Source organism: Palaemon carinicauda, chromosome 5 (assembly GCF_036898095.1).
Source record: "Palaemon carinicauda isolate YSFRI2023 chromosome 5, ASM3689809v2, whole genome shotgun sequence".
NCBI lineage: Eukaryota > Metazoa > Arthropoda > Malacostraca > Decapoda > Palaemonidae > Palaemon > Palaemon carinicauda.
Window position 1 is genome coordinate 108,699,008 of NC_090729.1, and position 16,794 is coordinate 108,715,801.

Consider the following 16,794-nt stretch of genomic DNA (forward strand, 5'->3'; position numbering starts at 1 on the left):
TATAGAGGAAAATTCCAATGAAAATTGCTAACAGAATACTAATCTTCAATAGAAATTAAATATTTGCCTTGGAACAATGCTAAGTATGCATGCAAGATACTTTTAATGCTAAGACCTCAACATTATTAGTAGTTCTGATTTGTGTGTGACTATTTTTTTGTCTCATTTCAGGTCTCGACAAAGTTGAAAGCATGGCAGAAAAAGTATTCGGAAAATACAGTATCCACAAGAAGTAAAGGATATGGCTTTCAAATCAATATGTACAGGGAAGAAGATGAAGTACAGGTGCAAACAACAAGAAGGATTTCTCAAGCTTAAGATGTTGCTTTGCCATAACAATAGATCCAGAACTTCTGTCATCTGATTTGTTCTAGTTTTTCCTTCGTTTCTTCATGGGAACTTTCTGATAAGTTTCAGCATTCTTCATAAGTAAGTGTCAAGCTCCTATGCTATTTAGTATGGAGGAAACTGGAAAAAGACCTTTGTTCCGACACTATACAAACCCTTTTGCTGTGTAGGGAATATACTTTCGCCAAATTGGAAACTAGCCATAAGACTCTTAGCAAGGTATAACTACAGTTATCTGGGGAGAGATGTGGGGGTAGTACTGGTTACCCCACTCACAAACCCACACACCTTTGCTAGACCACCACTTTTGCTTTTGGCTTCAAGGAGTGCGGATGTTCTGTCTCTCTCCCCGTTAACAAACAGGCTTTGACTTTTCGATCTTTACTCGTTCAAGGAGTTCTTAAGTTTTGGGGTTCTTGTCTTGCAGATTTGCCCAGCCTTGAAGGTCGCCAATGCTGCACCTTCTTTTTGGCATCTGAGACTGTTCTCCATTCCCTTCATCCTACATGCAGTCTCCCTGCTCGCAGGACTTTTCTTGTATCGAGTGTTGCGAGTGGCCATCCTCCCAGTGGGTGAGATTTGGTAGGCAGCACAAGAGGAAGTCTAAAAGGGATTCTTCCCCTTCGGGGTCTTCCTCGAAGGAGGAGAAACCCAAACTTTCTTCTCAGTTGGCTTGATCCCTCCACTCTGACTTTGCTCACTTGCTCTCCTTCAAAAGACAGTCGAGTAAGAGTGATGGCCACTCTGGAGGTAATTCACTGAGAGAGCTCTTGTGAACCCTGACAACCTTTTGGTGTGGATACCGTCACTTTCCTTAGCGAAGCAACGGCGTCCATCACTTGGGGAGTCTCTCTCCTTGCCGCAAGTCCTGTCTACGTTGGGGGTTTCGGGTTTCGCCACTAAGGAATGGTTTTTTGAGAGTATTACAGTTAAAACCATAGCACGAGTGCACATATGCCTCCGTGAGGATTTCAAGGGTACACTTGGGCACACTTTTCTGTCTTATTTCTCTTCCTCCTGCTTTGTCAACTAAGGTTGTAGGTTAGCAAGTAAAGATAATAATAATAATAACCACGGTGATCCTTTCCAAGAGTCTGAAGGTAATGCACCAACAGTTTCCTCATGTCCTTAGGTGCAGCTCTCTTTGCACTGCTGTCTTCGTTTCTACAGTCTGGTGTACAAACAGGAGTACTGTACAGTAGTTGTAACCGTTACTCCTCAGAGTTACCAGTCAGTTTTCCTTCTGATGCCTCCTAATGCTGAAGTACGAGGGTAACCCAGAAGCTGCCTGAACGAAAGCAGTTTCAACCGGTGTTGCTTGGAGTTACCAGTTAGGGGTTTTCACTCTCATGCCTCCTAATGCTGGAGTACAAAGGTGACCCAAAATCTGCTTGAACGAAAGCAGTTTCAACCGGTGCTCATTGGAGTTACCAGTCTGGGTTTTTCTTTCTCGTGCCTCCTAATGCTAGAGTTTGAGGGTGACCCAGAATCTGTTTGAATGAAAGCAGTTTTAACCATTGCTCATCGGAGTTACCAGTCGGGGTTTTTCTCTTTCGTAGCTTCTAATGCTGGAGTACGAGGGTGACCCAGAATCTGCTTGAACAAAAGCAGTTTCAACCATTGCCCATCGGAGTTGCCAGTCAGTGGTTTTTATTCCTCATGCCTCCTAATACTGGAGTATGAGGGTAACCCAGAAGCTGACTTAGGTTACTCTTCTAAGCTCGCTGATTACTTGAACTGCCCTCGGGCAGAGTGCTTCTGTGCACGGTATGGAATGCCTCTCTTTTGTCTGTGATCAAGGCCCTCCTCAACTGTGGAGTTTCCCATCTATTCATCGGGCCTCGTTCTAGCTCCTTGGAGCACCCAGAGATATTGCCTCAAAGAGTGATGCTGGCTGACTGCTTGCAGTCTCTGCCTCTCCCATTGTCTCCCATTGTGACCCTAGAGTCATAACGAGTCTCGAGAGCAATAATCCTTCTGGGTTATTGGCACAGATGGCGATACCTGCCGACCGATTGCGGTTACGTATCCCATCGTGCCCCTGGGGCACAAAAGGCCTTGTGGGCGTTATAACCTTTCAGGGTTATTGCTTCAGATAGTGATACCTGCTGACTCTCATCATAGTGGCCTTAGGGCACAACAAAGCTCTAGGAGTTTTGTGAGGACAGGCCCTTTGGGACCTCCTCTAGGTTTTCCTGCTATGTGATAATACACAGAAAAATTTATTTCCAGTCTTACTCATGCCTCCTAATGCAGGAACATATCAGACTTCTTGTCAAACCTCCTCATGGAGTGATGACAAGTGTTCTCATGCATAAACGAAAAACCTTCCAAGGGCGAGTTTCTCTCGCATATGAAGGTTGGTTCAAATGCTGAGTGCTGGCAACACCTATACCCTTTTATCATGAGAGAGCCCACCCAGATTCTAAACATTAGCGATTTGCACAGGCGAGCTCCTCTCGCTGACGAAGTCTGCGTAACTACAGTTGCTTGCCAACACCACAGTGAGGCTCTAGCACGAGCTACTTCGATTGTGCATGCGCTGTTGCCTTTGTGATTGCATGGAGGTGTGAACGTGCGGTTTTTGCCGCAGAGGTCTCCTTAGACATAATCCTGCAGGGCTATTGCCGCAGATATGAATGATTTCGGATAATATCGAGTCTAATGAGACACTGAGTCTCTTGAGAAATAATCTCTGACTTCTCCGTACGGGATAGAGAACTCTTCTAAACTCTCCCATGTTGCTGGTCTCCAATCCCTTCCGATCTCTGCCTCACCTCATCATGCCCTCAGGGCACAACAGTCTTTTAAGACATGACCTTTGGAGGTTATTCCCTGAAGCGTGTATTCCCGATGGGATGGAATCAGCTCATGCTTATATTTACAAATGATAGCCAAAATTGCAGATACACTTGTCCAGGTAGACATTCAAGTGCCTACTACCAACAAAGGTCTGAACTCAGATTGCTTCGCTAGCTGCTTGTGCTCCTTTTAAGTGTATGCACACTCACAAACATGTTCATGATTCTTGGGCTAGTCAACGATAATTTTTTTTTTAACAGGGAGGTTGCACATCATCGCACATACGGTATTTCTTCAAGCAACTCTATGAGCTACCTCAAGTGTGCTTACAATACGAAAATGTGTTCAAAATACTCAAGCTCGTGTACGAGCACTTACCCTGAGTAGGGAAGTTATGATCCAACTCACCCACATGTGGGATAGCCAACTAATACTGCCGACAAAGTCTGTTCAATTTGCTAGCTTCATGCATTACCCTCGCGGCCGAATGCACTCTCACTAGGTGTAGCCCTCAAGGGGGCTCCGCCTTCATCCCCGTCATAAGGGATACCTGTCATCAGGAAGAAAGGGGGGGTCTCGTCTGCGAACATTTATCAATGTTTCCCAATCGAGTATCGGGTGCAACAAACCATTTAACCACACCTGGATCTTCGTACTGCTCCAGGGTACCCATCACAGGGTATTTCTGCCGTAAGATCAAAGGAAACTTTCAGTATATATAGGAAAATTTTTGTGTCTGTGTTGCTGGTCCGCAATCAGACTTATGCATACAATTACCCATCTAACAAATGTGACTTAAGATACATCTCAATCTTGTCCTTTGGAAGTACTGTAGTTGCTTGCAACCAATCGTTGGCAACCGAGAGTTTGCGTGACAGCAACCAACTAGGGAAGTTCACTGTAATGCCGTTATCTGTTAGAGATCACTGGGCTTCTCCAGGTTTACCGGTCTATAAGCGGACATATATGACCAGCTCCCACTCTAGCAAAGGCAGTTGGCGGACAAGTTTTATCATCCCTTTACCGTGACAGTTGCTTGCAACCGATTGCATGACACAACAGCGATTGACTTGAAATGTTTATTTGTTAAGCAACCACTCAGTACCCTCAGGCACTCAGATGAGAGTTGATCTTTTGCTTGGAAGTCAAATGATTCTGGTTCCTCTTAATTGAACCATCTGACCCTTCAGGTTTGTCAATAGACACAATCCCCAGGCAGTGCTGGCTGCTCTACTGGATAGTTAGCTGACTAGTTATCTCAGAGTCTGTTCCAGTTTCCGATGGAATCAGAAGGGAAGACTTAGGTTTTACCTGGAATGTTTGCTTGTACAACTTGTCTCCCTTTTTTCCTTGAGTCATGATATGAGCTAGATCTTGTTGGATGGCTCTCTAGGGGGAAGTCAGTGGCTGGGTATCTCACCCATCTTACTGCAGGAGGATGCCACAGAAATTGGGGATGATTGAAGACCCCAGGGTCGTATCCTCGGACGGTCCTAATCCTCTGAGCAAGGGGACACGTCTCTCTTCTTTTCCCCTTCCATTTACTAAATATTAGTGACTTTGACCTCTGGTTATGACTGAAGGTTATCCTCAAATGATATAACTAGAGTCATCCTATCACATTTAATTTGCCAGTACAGGGTGCAAGGCTCCAACCTATGCTCAACCCCTCAAGGTTTCACAAGAATGTTCACTCTACTTGCAACCAGGATCAATACCAATGCAGGCTGTCCCTCCTCGTCCCTTAGACAAGTGGTTAAATTCTAGCAGACTCACTAAAGATGTTTGTCTAACACTAAGTCAACCTTTTGGGGGTTTTTACCTTGTCTCAAAATAAAACCGCTGGAGTTCATCTTGGCAACCTCCATGAGAACTGGCATATTTAGAAAGGCAAAAAACCTGTAAAAGTTTCTCCGTCCAATCAGGGTGAAGGTCTCGGGGAAGCGGAATGTCCCTTCCTCAAGCAAGACTTCTTTCAAATGCACTGATGGCTGCACCTGCTGGGGTATCTGAACTTCAGAGTTCTTTGGCCCAGGCAAAAGTCATAGCTCAAGTGTCTCCAGTGGCAACTGGTCCACTCAGTGTTAGCAGGGATTCTAAGGACTTACGAGTCTGATAAATTCAGAGTGAAATAGAGACTCGAGTAGTTTGATAGAGATCAGCAACCCTTTTAAGAGAGTAGACATTTTCTCCTCCTCCACAGAAAAGGAGGTGAGCCTCACCTGTTCTGACATATGGCTTCCGAGCTATGTTCCAACGCACGTTGGCAGTGCCACAAAAGTGTGTCTGGATTAGAGTGCAAGGTTTCTGGCTCTTAATCTCTTCCAATAATTCCCTTCTTGTCACACTATACTGTGTTTTCAAACCACAGTGGTGGTAGAATACCTGGACAAAGGTATTCTGGGTGTGGCATAGAATACCCAGTCCAAGATATTCTTTGCATGACTATTGTTTCCTTTTCTGTTTCTTTTTCTTTTAAAAAGTATCCTTACTGCCTCCATTCAGATGAAGTGGCTATCCTAGAGAGTATTTAGCCTTGTATGGTGTATCGGCTCCGCAATTTTGACCAGTTTTTCCGACTTTTTATCTTTAGTCTATGCGTTTTATCAATCATGTTACATGTTTATATTTCTGTACATATTGTTTTTGTTATCATTATTGTTAATTTAGTTTTAAGTATGATGTATCTTTTTTATTGCTGTTAATACTATTACTGTCTGGAAACATTGAGCGAATTGTGAGACCAGTACGTCCTAGACTTTGTCACTGTCGTCTACTGTATTGCAATATTCATAGTCTTTATGCAAATATTCAAGACATTGCAGTTATGTCCAGACAATATTATATTCTTTTGTGCTCAGAAACTTTGGTTTCTAATATGAGGTATTCATCTGAGCTTCTTATAACTGGTTTTAAGAAGTCAATAATTTTTAAAAGGGATGCCATTCAGAGGGCCATGGGAATGGCGGTGTATAGTAGGACTGAGCACCCTGCTTCTCATAAGTTCTGCTATAAATGTGGATTTGTTCCGTAACCGAAATACAAACCACGCTATTTACATTGGGTTTACCTTTTAGCGCAGCTGAAATGGCGAGCCATTAGAATTTAACGTGGGTGTATTACCCCCGCGCTAGTTAGCGGGGTGTAAGGGAGTGGTAGCTAGCTACCCCTCTCCCCCCCTCACACACAGATGAATGCTCACTTTCACTTTTGGCTCGGACTGTGACAGACGTCTCTGTCTTGGTCCTCTCTTGGCAGCCATTGTTTGTTTTGTCTTTACTTATTCGCTTACTTTTCTTTTACTCTATATTTATGTAAACATGTTTTCATGTTTGTATATATATTTGAGTATAGAAATCAGTAAGTTTCCTTTTCAGATTTGTGTGTGTAGTGTACGATTTCTACGTGGTGTCCTCGGCAGTTAGGCCTCCACGGCATAATTTTATGGGTGGCGATCGAGTTTGACTCCGGTCTTTCTCTCTCTCTCTCTCTCTTGAGGTCGTTCACCCTTTTACTACGTGTTACTACGCCCTTGTAGCTTCCTTTCCGTGTGGGGGGGTTGCTACGCCGTACGTTTGTCTCAATTAGTTTATGAATCTAATTGTAGTTGCTAATTTTTTTCAGCTTGTTGAACGATTCCTTTCGAGGTTTTCGTTCTTTCTTTAGTGTTCATTTATTTTTAAATTACATAATTACATGGTTTCATAATCATAATTGTTATAATTCTGTTTTGGTTACAGCTCTCCTTCCGTGAGTGTAAGTGGTTGTGAGGGCACGTGCCTGTTGTGTAATTCTTGTTTCCTTTCCCTCGGAATTCCTCTTCGGAGCCTTCCCGGGGGAATGAACGTGTACTAATGATTTTTGTTTTATTTTTTTACAGTTACCGATCTAGTTCGTTTCTGTAATATGGCAACGGTGTGAGCTGTCTTGTTGAGGCCTGGGGATTCGGCTGTTGCTGCCTCCCCCCTTGTATTTTCGTCAGAGGTGTGTCTCCTTCTACTGGAAGTACTCCCGTGACGACGGACAGCTCTCCAGTTCATTTTAGAACTCTCAGGAGGCTTGCCTCCTTGGGCGGGTAACTTTCCTTCCGAGGGAAGATTTTCCTGTCCAGGCTTGAGTTTTTCCCCTTTTGGGGGGTTCTTCTCTTGCCTTTTTTTCGTGCGACTATGCTCTTGGTGCTGAGCGGTCACACCTGCAGTTTCGCTCAAGGAGCTGGGCAACTGCAGGAGCTCCCCTTCGGAGGATTGCTCCTTTTAGGTCACTGGCTGACCAGTCTCTTCTACGTAGTGTTTCTCTTTCGTTCGCGAGAGAGTACACTCATAGAGACTCCTCTTCGGAGGTTTCTTCTGCTGCTGTTGCTGTTGGCCTCTCTCACCGTAAGGCCCACCGTCCGCCTCGTCGTAAGGGCCTCTCATCTCCCTATAAGGGTGCTAAGAGGCGCCTTTTTGAATCTCCGTTTGCAGCCTACAACTCCTTTTTCTTGATCTTCCGCCTTGGTGCAGATGGACAGCAGTCTGATCTCGTCTTCCGACGGGCAACGGTCTTCCCGACGGACAATGGTCTTCCAACGGACATCAGTCTCCCGGCGGACAATGGTCTTCCAACGGACATCGGTCTCCCGGCGGACAATGGTCTTCCAACGGACATCGGTCTCCCGGCGGACAGGCTACGGTCTTCCGATGGACATCTGTCTCCCGACGGACAACGTTCCCTTCGGGGCAAAGGGTTGCCTCCCACGGGGGTTCTTCCCTTGCGTGTCAGGGTTCCCCTGCGCGCCCTTCTGCTGTGTTCTCTCCTGCTCCTGCTCAGTGTTAGCGCACAGGCGCTCTCCTGCTCATCAGTGCTTCCTGATCGCTAGCGCTCTCCTTTCGCCAGCGCTCTCCTGTTCGTCAGCGCTCTCATGATGATCATCCCTGCTGTTCCTGTTGGTTCCTGTTACGTGCCCTGTGCGCCCACGTTCGCCCTCGCGATCTAGAACTTCGGTTCAGGTCTGGGTCAAGGACTCTTCTTCTATGTGCAGGCTTCCACGCGTTGCCTTCTGCTCGTCAGCGATCATCAGCTCGCCAGCGATCACCTGCTCGCCAGCGTTCACCTGCTCGCCAGCGCGCACAGGCGATTTTAGTATCGCCTATTCAACAGCGTTCTACACGTCTGCGATCTCCAGATCGCCCGCATGTGTTACAGCCAGCACGCCAACGTTCTCCAACACTTCTGAAAGAACATGGTTCGCCAGCTACTAGCTCGCCATCGCCCACCTGCGCATGCTGCTCGCCATCGCGCGATCGCCAGACTGCGGATGCTGCTCGCCGTCGCGCGATTGCCCACCTGCGGATGCTGCTCGCCATCGCGCGATCGCCCTCCTGCGGATGCTGCTCGCCACTGTGCGATGCTCACCTGCGGATGCTGCTCGCCATCGTGCGATTGCCCTCCTGCGCATGCTGCTCGCCATCGCGCGATGATCACCTGCGCATGCTGCTCGCTATCGCGTGATGCTCACCTGCGCATGCTGCTCGCCATCGCGCGATGCTCACCTGCACATGCTGCTCGCCATTGCTCGCCAACGCGTCGACATGCCACAACGAGCCATCGCCAACCTGCGCGTTAGCACTCACCAGCTCACCACCGATCGCCTGTTGATCCATATCGCTAGCGGTCTTCCTCGCCCACGCAGCAGCGCGTTTCCTCGCGCTAACGCTTGCGTTCGCCGCCTCGGACTCGTGCACCTTCACGACCGCTCGCCTGCGCGCCCGCGCGCCCGCGCGCCAGTTCGCCTGCGCGCCCGCGCGCCAGTTCGCCTGCGCGCCCGCGCGCCAGTTCGCCTGCGCGCCCGCGCGCCAGTTCGCCTGCGCGCCCGCGCGCCAGTTCGCCTGCGCGCCCGCGCGCCAGTTCGCCTGCGCGCCCGCGCGCCAGTTCGCCTGCGCGCCCGCGCGCCAGTTCGCCTGCGCGCCCGCGCGATCATTCGCCTGCGCGCCCACGTGCCTGCACGTCTACGCTCATGCGCATCCGCGAACATGCTCTCCAATGTTCGCCCGCGCGCGAACCGACGGTGTTCCGTCGCGCGAACCGACGGTGTTCCGTCGCGCGAACTGCGAGATTTCTCCATCGGCCAAGGGGTGACTGCTTACCCCTTCCTCTGGGGGCTTACTAGGTCCTTTTCCTCCTTGGTTATGGCCCGAGGTTTGGTTCAAGGAAGCTACAGGAAGATCATGGGTACTTTCCTCCTCTCGAGCTCAGGCACCTTGGCCTTTCGTCGTTAAGTATCTAACTTGCGGACAAGCTCGATGTTGTACCATCTGGACGCGCTGACTGAGGGCTTCCTTCGGGTGTCTCATCTGTGGAGGTCGACGACCTCAGACACCCATCCATCCTTGAGAAGAGTTTGTTTGTGCCCAAGGACAGAGACTTAGACAGCGGCTGTGCGGAAGAAATCGACTTCCGTTTTCACTCCTCCAAGGCGCTTTCTTCCAGACTCTGCAGGGCTCCAGCGCCCTTTTTTTCAACCACGTCGGCCTAAGTTATCGGCTACGACAACTGGGACAAGGTGTCCATTTGCGGTTTCCTTCTGTCAAGAACGGATGACACGGGAGGCTCCCCCGGGGAGGCATAGTCCTAAAATGAGAGGCAAAGTTCACGAACTCTAGGATTGCAGGTTTCTCGCTGGGAGGATGCTTAAGGTTACTCATCCGGATGACAGCTTCCCGATGCCCATTCCCGCACAATCTCTGTGATCAGCCAAGGATATCGCGCCTGCCGTCTCTGTCAGCGAATTCAGTGACTCTGAACCTCTATGCCATAGTGTCGGCAAGAGTTGCCCGGTTGGGCAGAATGATCCATACCTTAGGCGAAGGTCCTCCATAGGATCATCGACGGCTTCACCCCCGGCCTCTTCAGTCGATCCTTTCTTGTAAGGAAGGATCTGAGAGGGGAGTTCCGTAGTCGACCTCTCAGCCCTGATCAAGTTTGTCGAACAAACTTCGGCCAGCGTAGAACAGCAGAATCGATCAGACTGGTAACGAGGCGACAGGACTCCTTAAACCCTGGATCAGAAGGACGGGTACTTTCAGTTTCCATTCCATCCATCTTCCAGGGAGCTCGTCGAATTCAGCCTAGACTGCAAGTATTCCTGCTTATGATGCAGTGTGGCTATCCCGCCGTGGCATAGCAGGTTTTTTTTCCCAGAGAACTCTCCCTGCTTTCCTCATGGCCGCTCAGGTGCAGGCTTCCGCCTCCTCTGCCTTTTGGAGGGCTGGTCAACTCCGGTAGGCTCGGGTTCGACCTTCTTCAGCGCTAGGACAAGCTTCCGGATGCTTACCATGAGTGTGGTTTCATGGTATTTTGCTTGGAGCCTTCTCTTCTTCTGCCTCAACATCTGGAGTATCTGGCCATGATATTGAGTCAACGGCCTTACCACGTTTGAAACCCCGCTTCTCGTCCGTCCAGCGAGGTTAAGCAACGTCGGTTCTGGTCGGTACTTGGATGGGTGACCACCTGGGGACGCCAGGTTCTGTTGCCACATCCTCCGAGCCTTCCTTTCAGTTGACTGTGGCAAGACTGAGGAGAGTCGCAGTACCTGTTCTCAGTCAAGCAGAGCTTTCAGCCCTACCTTGGAACGTTTCCTAGTTCTCCTTTCCTCATTGACCCGTCTAAAGTCCGAACGGTCGCCTCAGGATAAGTTCCATGTGGGATGGTCCAAGTTCCGGTGGGTTTCAGGCAACGTTTAACCGGACTTCCTGGCCCCTATGGGACCAGCGGAACTATTAGACCTGCAATGGGTGTTGACCTATGGAACCTCTTGATGGTATTGGATATTCTTGTCCTTTCCCCACATTCTTGATGCTGTTCTCGGACTCGTCAAAGGAAAGGGGGGTGCATGTTCCGGTCCAGGCCTATGGTCAAGACCTGAAGGATACCTCTCCATCATTCAGGCAGGCTTAGGGGCCGTAGTCTGGCCCCTCTACAGATCCTACGGCTCCTGCCGAGTCGCCCCGTGCGCGTCGACTTCATGATTCTGGCGTGTTCTAAACAGCAGGAGATGCATTTTCACACCTTCACATCTTGCAGTAGAGATGCCAGGATGATGAAGATTATCTCAATACCACCATCGGCTCTCTCATTCCAGGCAGAGGAATGTTCTCTCCGACTATCCGAGCAGAGCCTCGTCGAGAGAGTGTACCTGGGGGTCCTTGACCTTGAGTAACCAGCAAGTCCTGGTCTGGGGGACCTGATCGCGACAGCTTGGGACCTCAAGTTTCCGCTGTTCTTCCCCCCAGTCTCAAACCCCGAGACTCTGGCAAGATGCATTCCGGTGATGGTGGGACAACTTCGACGCCTGCGTCTTCCCTCATTTTTGTCTGCTTCCCCTGACGGAACTCCCGGGAGAGCTTCTCCCACGGCGCAGACTACTCAAACAACCACACTGCGACATCTCTCCCGAACCGGGGCATCGCTTCGACTTCATGCCTGGAGACACTACGCCTCCTCCTCAAGAAGAGACAACCCGCTACAGTCGCGGTACGGAGGTCGCGTCATCTGCGATAGTTATCCGCAGGGGTCTTCCAGGCAAAGTGAAGAGTCTTTGGTGGTTGGTGCTGTGGGAGATATACCTTTTCCCTTGAGGCCTCTTCTCCAGCAATAACAGTCTTATTGCCTTTTGGCGAGAGGAAACTCCTTTCCGCTCTCGGCAATGAAGCCTGTCGCTCAGCCTTTCCCTGACCTTCAGGCTTAAAGGAATAACTTTTTCCTGCCCGCTGGATCTATCCTCGCTCATGCGAAGCTACGATCGTCCCTGCCCTAGTCGGAGGAAGACCTCCAGCTTGGAGCATGGCTCGGACTTTTAGTCCTTTAAGAGATCTTCTCAAGACCCTTTACGACAGGCCTCGGATTGTATTCCGCCTTGGGTCTCCTGCTCACTCTGGCCACGGCCAGTGTGTAAGCAATCTTCTTGGTCTCGTACGACTCCGCCCTTGCTAAGGAAGAGGGGAAGGCAACATTCAGGTTCGCTCCTGAGATGTTGGCTAGACTCAGAACCTGGGGGTCCCGGCCCTTCGGTCCAATTCCTTCAAGATTTCGAGTCTCCATTCTGTATCTGATGTCCCAAGACCTTCTCTTTCTTGCCAGTAAAGGAATTGAGAGGTTAGCTTTGGGAACAGCTGCAGTTTGTCCTCAGTTGCAGCCGATTTGGGAGCACAAGGAGGACACGGGGGAGAGTCACCAGTATACCTCTTCAGCCCGGACTCAAGGACATTCATCTCGACCTGTCTCCAGACCCTCCCCCGTCACGTCGCCCTACAGTACGATGTTGGATACATCGCAACGTCCCTCGCCTTCGAGTAATACTACTCTGTGACGCAGGTGCTACAAGCTGGAGTCTTGAAGCGTCTAATGACCTTCGCAGCCCACTCCCTGCAGGGCGTGACCCACAGGAGTCTCGATACGTTTTCTATCGCTCTGTGGTGGCTACACAACAGCTGGTCTAACCTCAGGCTCCTTTTTGGACAGGTAGCAGAAGGTTGAGGGCATTGTTATCAGGTTTTAGTCTGCATGAACAAAAGAAGTATATCTGGCCCTTATTTCTTTCTTCATCATCCCCTCTACGGGGAAGCAGCATCCTGGTCTCTGCATAGCTGACCTCGAACCTCTGCAGGTAAACCCTGCTTCCTTGTGTTCCGAGTTTTGAGTCAATACTGTCGCATCCCCCATACCCTGACGAGGTGGTATTGGGAACGTCCTAACCCAGAGTTCCTTCTGGAACTCCAGGTCAACTGCCTAGGACGGGTCACACTTCTTCCTTCACACACAAGCTTATGTAGGCCACACGGTTCCTTGCGGAGCAAGGAACTTGTGAGGTGCAGGGACTCCTTTTCTCGAGTGCGAATCACTCGGATTCTGAGTCCCCGGGTAAAGCCAAAGCCAGTATGGCTGGGGACTTTCCACCCTACTTAATGGGTAAGTCGCCCAATGTAAATAGCGTGGTTTGTATTTCGGTTACGGAACAAATGACAAATTCAAAGATAATTTGTATTTTTCCTAACCATACAAACCTTAGCTATTTACACATATTTGCCCACAAGCCCTGTCCCCCAAGACAAGTCCTACCTCTAAGTGAAAGTGAGCATTCATCTGTGTGTGAGGGGGGGGAGGGGTAGCTAGCTACCACTCCCTTACCCCCCGCTAACTAGCGCGGGGTTAATACACCCTCGTTAAATTCTAATGGCTCGCCATTTCAGCTGCACTAAAAGGTAAACCCAATGTAAATAGCTAAGGTTTGTATGGTTAGGAAAAATACAAATTATCTTCGAATTTTTCATGTTATGAGATTCTGGTAATAAAAGTTTGTGGCTGGCATGCAACTTCTATTTGTGTTCGATATACCAGAATCCACATATAGATGATTCTATCTTTGACTGTCATCTCACCATTATGGCTAAGATACAAGATGATAGAAAAGGGATTTTGACGAAGGAAAAATCTATTTCTGGGGAGAGACCTGTGACGCCCGATGAAAAGTCACTTTTTCTGATATAAATCTTCCAAATATACCAGAGAAAATTAAAAGCATGGCATGCAGAGGTTACTACCTTCGCGTGAGCACTTCGTGAGTGTCGTGTATACATCAGGGGCGTGTGAAAACCACTATTCACAGGCTATCTTCCATTTAGATAACTCCTCCATCAAAGGGAAGGGCCATAACAAAGACCCCAGAAACCACACTTGGGCCACGCCACGTCACCCACACAAACGCCTTCTAGGTCATCCTTCTGTTTTGGACTTGCCCGGCTAAGTTTTTGTATAGTGATTTTCGGAAGTGATTGTCGTTAATTCAACATGACTGACGTTGCTTAGAAAGTCCTCTTGCTTTTGTTGGTGATTTCAATGCCCACAGGGTGTGGTGGAATTCTGTTTCTCCTACTGATTGCCATGGCTTAAGATCTTTGGACTTTGTCTCTGAATCAGGCTGTGAGCAAATCATTAGTGAAGCTACTCACAGGTCTGGTAACTGCTTGGGCCTCGTACACTCCAACTACCCTGGTGTTATAATAAGTAAGGTTGGTTCTCCAGTTGGGACATCTGATCATGTCTTGATTTCATTAGTAGCGAAGACTGAGAAGCCTGTCCCTGATTGAGTGATCTTTTGAGCTTGAATTGGTCACAATTGCATAATAGTGTTGATCCTGTTGTTCCTTTGAATGAGAATCTAGTCAATATAATTGGTAGGCGTATCCCTTCTTGTGTACTAAGATATTAAGTGAAAGACAAACCATGGTTCAATGATGATTGTAGACATGCTTATTTGGAAAAGCAGGATGCGTATCATCTTTGGAAGGGTAACAGATCAGATTTGACTCAGAAATACTATACTCAGCTTAGAGCTTTTGATCAGAGAGTTTAAGCTTCAAATGAAAAGGAATATAATTTAACCATAAAAAACCCTTCCTGGTACAACCCAGGAGCATAAGTGTTGGGCTACCCTTAAATGTGCACTCTTTGGTATAGATGTAACAGTTTGTCCTTTACTTAAACCAGATGTCTCTGTCACTCACTGTCGAAGGGAATAGGCAACCCTTTTGGGTGATGTGTTCGACAGTAACCAGATTAAACAAAAACTTGATCTTCCTCATTCCTGTTTTCCGGAGGCTAAACTAACTAGTTTAGCTTTTTGTTCTCATGAAATTAAAGTTTTTTTTTGATGGACCTTGATGCATATGGAGGTGTAGACCCAAATGGTATTTTCCTTTGTTTTTATAAAGACTGAAAATTTCTTAGCACCAAAGTTATCTGTTATTTTGTGTAAGTTAGTAAGAAGAGAATATGTAAATATGTTTGGGGTAGCTCAAGTCCAACTGATTACTGCCCAGTTTTCATAGCTCCCATTTTATCTAAAGTTTTTGAACATCTTTTGGCAAAACTTCTAAATAGGTTTGCTGGGGTAATCATCTTTTCCCTAGTTTAAAATTTGGCTTTTGTAAAGTCATTTGAGTATGTGATGCCCTTCTTACAATATCCAATGCTCTACACAAAATTCCTTGATTGTGGTCAGGGAGTTCGTATGATTGGCTTGATTTTAGTGGTGCCTTTGACTGTGTTAATCATGAGGCCTTTGTTTTCAAACTAAAACATTTGGGAGTGGGTGGGTCTTTTCTTAGTATCATTATTGAGAATTTTTAAGTAATAGATTGCAATGAGTTGTTGAGGGGCAACATAGTGAGTGTAGGATTATGATATCGAGTGTTCCTCAGGATAGTGTTCTTGCCTCATTACTTTTCATACTACAATATATACTTGTGACATGTTTAACCGAGAAAACAAGCTCGCTGCTTATGCAGATGATGCTACAATATTCTCTTTGCATCATTTCCATCTCATGAATGTAGATCTGGGGTTGCTGAATCGCTTATAGAGATCTAGCTAAAATTGTTACATGATGCAAATTATGGGGCATGAACTTGAATCCTAACAAAACTCAAAGTATGATTGTAAGTAGGTTAAGAACAGTTGCTCCTCAATATCCAGATCTCAGCATTGATAATGTTTCGTTAACTTTTAAAATTTTAGGTTTGATTCTCGACAGCAAATTTACTTCTGAGAAACACATTAGGTCTGTGTCTTCTTCAGTTGCACAAAAAATTGTCTTATTGAAAAAGTCTTTTAAGATATTTGGTGATCAATCTATTCTGAAGAATCATTTTATTTCTTTTATCATTTTACCTCGTTTCAAGTACTGTATTGTTTTGTCTGGTCTTCAGCGGCTGATTTTCTTCTTAATTTGTTGGACAGGTACTTATGGTTCATTAAGTTTTGTCTCGTAACTGAAATACAAACCACGGTATTTACATGGGGTAATTACTTCGGCGTAGCTGAATGACGAGCCGTAAGAATTTTAACGAGGGTTTACTACCCCACCCCTAGTTAGCGGGGGGTAGGGAGGGGTAGCTTGCTACACCCCCCCCCCTCACACACAGTAGTGGGTGCTTTAATTTACTTTTGGCTCGGATGGCTAGCGGACGCGTCTGCTCCCATCCTCGCTTGACAGCCATTAATGCTTTTGTCTTTTGCTTACTTTTTCTTATACTTAATATATTAAACATTCTTGGTGTTTATATATATTTTTCAATATTTAACTTAGCCGGTGATTATATAGCTGCAACTCTGTTGCCCGACAGACAACTCTACGGTAAAAACTCGCCAGCGATCGCTACACAGGTTGCGGGTGTGCCCAACAGCGCCATCTGTCGTACAGATACCCAGTACTCAATGTAAACAAAGACTCAATTTTCTCTCTGTCGAACTATCGACAAGACGTACTTACTCAATTTTCTCTCTGTCGAGCTATCGACAAGACGTACTTACTCGCTGTTGCTAAACTGGAGTTTTTTCACAACTAATTGGTGAAGTACTTTATTCTAGTTTTGAGCTTTCGCTATGCAGGTGTTGTATCTTCATCTTAAATCTTGAACTCGTTTTGGATAGATTTAATTATGGTGACAAAGAGAGTATGGACTTTCTTTCACTTTTAAATGGCCGACCCTTCCCTTAGACGGAAGTGTGTTTAGGCTTTTAGTAATTATACAGTAGGTCCTCGGGTTACGACGGTCCCGACTTACGCGGTTTCGCCGTTACGAACGCGCCCCATAAAAATATAAAAAT

General features: G+C 47.3%; 1 long non-coding RNA gene and 1 pseudogene across 1 annotated transcript in view; both read left to right on the forward strand.

Moving 5' to 3' along the window:
- Nucleotides 1-204: 204 nt before the first annotated feature.
- The window catches only part of LOC137640503 (uncharacterized), a 69,322-nt gene continuing 52,732 nt past the window's right edge, over nt 205-16,794 (forward strand). The window contains exon 1 of the long non-coding RNA XR_011044371.1: nt 205-429. This is a non-coding gene — a long non-coding RNA (uncharacterized lncRNA). The remainder of the gene's footprint in view (nt 430-16,794) is intronic.
- Nucleotides 10,545-10,663, forward strand: LOC137641753 (5S ribosomal RNA; annotated as a pseudogene).